This window comes from Pinus tabuliformis, chromosome 1_1, assembly GCF_031772625.1.
Source record: "Pinus tabuliformis cultivar Carrire ecotype Pingquan chromosome 1_1, CPIR1, whole genome shotgun sequence".
NCBI classification, from domain to species: domain Eukaryota; kingdom Viridiplantae; phylum Streptophyta; class Pinopsida; order Pinales; family Pinaceae; genus Pinus; species Pinus tabuliformis.
The window spans coordinates 427539789-427544471 of NC_142297.1; positions in this window are offsets into that span (position 1 = coordinate 427539789).

Genomic DNA, 4683 nt, shown 5'->3' on the forward strand with positions numbered 1-4683 from the left:
ATACAAATAGTGAGGTTTTTAGCTGAGGCTTTCCCCAAAGTATTTTCATGTGTATTGTGCATTGATTCTTCTTCTTCTGGTTATATGTGTTCAACTCGATCTTTAATCTTCCACAAACTTTGATAGTATATTTAGGTTATAGTATTCTTCTTTGATTTATATTGAATTATTAGGTTAACCTACAATAGATTTTCTACATGATAGCAGAGAGCTAGATCGGTGGAGAAATTTCTACAAACATACATGCAACTCGATACCTACAAAAACTCATGTCATGGTTGTTGATCTCGATGTCCTCTTGTGCTTTACTACTCTTCCTTTTCCTTCTTCCTCCAAAATTCCAAGTATGCCACACCCTCCAAGAGTGCTCCAAGAAAACTCTAAGTGTCCAATAGTATGAGAGAAAGAGAATAATGAGAGAGCTCCAAAACATAACTAAATGAAGGTTTCCAACTGATCCTCATAAGCCTTTTTATGAATGAGGCCTCTATTTTCTTCCTTTTCCATTATTTTCCATCAATTTCCTCATCACATGAAACCTATGACCTTTCACCTCCCTTTTCACCTAATTTCCATTATTTTCATAATTGAATGTGCCAAAAATGTCATTTTTCCTTTCCAAAGCCTTAACCACTTCCTTTTAAAATTTCCTTAGCCATTAATAACCAAATGAATACCCACACTAGGATTTCTTGCCCAACATTCAGCTTGGAATAAGTTTCCCATCAACTGTTGTTATTATTTTTCCTTTATTATTTTTATTACATGGAATTTTCACTAGGGTTGTTACTGAATCCTCCTCATTGGGGGAACATCATCCTTGGTGTTCAACAACACCTATAACCATGAGACTGTTGTAAGAGAAATATATTGGCAATGGAGCTTTATAACATAGCTTATGGTGGTATTTAGATACATATAGATATGTACATATACAAACATTACCAAAACATATAGCAAGACATATACCAAAACGACTTTGCCTCAAGTGGAAAACAATGAAGGATACATAACCCGCATCTAATCAGCCATCTCCCGTGTAGCTCCATCAGGCCCAAAGTGCTTCGATCAACTTAACCTACTCGATTGCTTGGTTTCAGAGAATGAGAACTATTTTTTCAATATAAACCGATGCCCTAGATGGAATTCTCCATCTAGTTCCACCTGCAATACAGACAATTCAATCACATGATCAACATATTTAACATACTTCTTAAGAAATGACACGTGGAAAACATCATGGAATTTCAATTTTGGAGTTAGTACTAGTTGATAGGTTGTTGGCCCAATCCTCTCAAGAATACAGAAGGGTCCACAAAACTGTGGTTCTAGCTTGGCACATGACCCAATCCCTAACAACTTGTTCTGATTTTCATAGCTCTTCTTCCTATCATATACTACCTTTAGATTCTTCTTGATCACCTACATTTTATTTTCCATATATGCCAACATGTGTGGTCTAATCAAAACTCTGCTAACTGGATAACTCTAAATAATGGGAGTATTGCAACTCCACCCATACAATGCCTTAAACAGACTCATCTTCAAAGATTCCTGATACCCATTTTTTTAAGTGAAATCTAGCAATGAAAGGTACTCTTCCTACTTTTGTTGCCGATGGATTACATACATACTCAACATGTCCTCCAATATCGTGTTGACCCTCTCTGTCTATCCATCTGTCTATGTATGATAAGTTTTACTAAATGCCAAATTTGTGCCCAAACCTGGAAATAACGTCTTCAAAAACTTGCAAGTGAACTTCACATCCCTGTCTGACATAATATTCTTCGGAACACCATGCAATCTGCCACATGTTCCATGAAGACCTATTCTACATCACTAGATGAGAATGTAGACTTCACTAGAATGAAATGTGAAAGCTCTTTCAACATGTCCACGATAACCATAATGGAATCATGTTGTCTCACTATCCTTGGCAGACCTGTGATGAAGTCCATGGAAATGACTTTCCATTTCCACTTTGGAAATGCAATCGATTATAGCAGTCCATGTGTCTACTTACATTCTTCCTTAACAAACTGAAAATCAAAACACCTAGCCACAAACTCTTCTACATCCCTCTTGAGGTTCGACCAATAATAGAATCTCTTCATTGTTATTAGTGTATTTTGATAACTTGGGTGATCGAAATATGGTTTCATATGAAACTCCCTTAATATCACCTTCTTAAGCTCACCACTATCTAGAACAGATATCATGTCTCCGAAACTAACCAATTTGTATGATGTAATATAATAGTCTAGATCCTGTGCATGTGCACCTATACATGTACCCATACTATCACCTTGATCCAAAATGGATCCAGCATGACCTGTAGATCTAAAGTCTTCAAAAAATAGGTGAAAATGGAATAAGGTTGAAGTGCTCGTGAGAACAAAGCCAATGGTGTAAACCACACACAAATCCGAGTTAGAATAAGGAAATGGGAGCCAATTAAATATTTAAGTTAGAAAGTCAGAGCCTACATCAGTAGGACATGTGGCAACCTGGGAAAGAGTTGTAGGTTCCTGATGATGTCAGCAGAGCAAATGATGTGGTAATCTATGATTGGTTCATACCACAGGCAATGAGGAACAATAGTCAAGAGCGGAGATCATTCGATCAAAGGAGATGAACGCATATCAGGTCGAAACATGCAGACAAGCTATCTGGGAAAACGGGCGTGATAAAACTATGAAAAAGAAACTAAACTCTTTGAGTTTTTACAGGAGGGCGGTAACTGATTTATCTCATGCCCTCAAGGTAGGAAGCTAATCTGAATGGAAAATGGAATCAACCCATGGTACTCATCCACCCATATTATTCATCGACACGTGGAATTTACCCACGGTATTGTAAATGGCATCTGCCCGTGTTATTGTAAAATCCACCCATGGTATTCATTCACCCATGGAATTGACTCATGGTATTGTAACTGAAAAATGCTATAAGTAACAAGTCACATTTTGTAAAAGGACAAATTTTCCGCCACAATGTAGCCTTTACAGTTCAGAGGCATGTAGCCACCACATCTCTTCTCAGAGATAAGCTACCATCGCCCTAGCTAGTTTATTTTCATTACTATTTTAAATACAAGTTTCTTTGTGGTTTTGTTTATTGGGCATTCTCCTCTTTCTCTTCTGGCAATTCAAGTTTTTAGATCTTGGGGGTATCTCCTCCCAAGATCCATTTCAATCTTTCAGATCTTGAGGGCCTTCTTCCCAATATCCGGATCACTGGTATCAGAGCAGGTTATGATTCCATGGAAACGAGGGTTTGATGGATATTTCAGTTTCAAAATTTTCACCAATATTCAACAAACTTCAGGCATGTGTTACAACCTCCACAAATCACTTTCTTGGGTCAAGCAGGAAGAATTTTTCTTTTCTCATTTTTTGCAGGAATCTTTTTTGGGAAGAGAATTTGCAGATCAGATATGAAACATTTGGTACAAAATTTACAAAAACAAATACCAAATCTGGATTGCCCTCAAAAAATCATCCAATTTAAAAAAAAAAATGGGTCGAATCAGAGTTCGGATGTGGGAGATATCGCTGATTTAAAATCAGCTATTTTATCAAAAATTTTGTGACTGCGGAACTGTTGCAGTGCGAATCTGAGATCTCAGAGTGTCCAGGTAAGGATTTCCAACTCATGGGAAGATGCAAAATGATCCTTCTGCTTGCAAAAACAAGTTATAATAAATCTTCTAAGTTATATTGGCCGAGTTATGTCCATTTTAATTCTGGAGCAGCATTTGGAGTGGGTTCCCAAGGGAGACGTGCCCTCCCACCACACTTTAGTAGGCACCTACTTCACATTCATCAGTTTCAAGATAGCAACATTTGGCTTGGGTTATTTTGAGATGTGCCCTCCCACCCCAGGCTATGTAGGCGCCTGCTACTTCATCAGCAACCAACATCATGGTTATGGGTCAACCGCATAAAATCCTTATCATTGAAGTCCATTTGCTAGGCCGCACACTGTCAGAATCACAGTTGGTCACAAGCATTATAGGTTATCTCTATCCTCGGATCTTCGTTTATCATGGTTTTGGGTTAACCACATAAAACCCATATCTTCAGTGGCTCTTCATATTCAACAAAGGCTTTGCAGGAGGGAACTTTACACAATGGGGACCATTGCTTCTTAAGGAGGGAGGAATGATCTGAATGGAAAATGGAATCAACCCATGGTACTCATCCACCCATATTATTCATCGACCCATGGAATTTACCCATGGTATTGTAAATGGCATCTGCCTTTGGTATTGTAAAATCCACCCATGGTATTCATTCAACCATGGAATTGACCCGTGGTATTGTAACTGAAAAATACTATAAGTAACAAGTCACATTTTGTAAAAGGACAGATTGTCCACCACAATGTAGCCTTTACAGTTCATAGGCATGTAGCCGCCACATCTCTTCTAAGAGATAAGCTACCATCGCCCTAGATGGTTTATTTTCATTACTATTTTAAATAAAAGTTTCTTTGTGGTTTTTTTTATTGGGCATTCTCCTCTCTTTCTTCTGGCAATTCAAGTTTCTAGACCTTGGGGGTCTCTCCTCCCAAGATCCATTTCAATCTTTCAGATCTTGAGGGCCTTCCCCCCAAGATGCAGATCAGAAGCAGTTTTGGATCGGGATCATGGAATTCCACTCATCGCTCAACATGTAG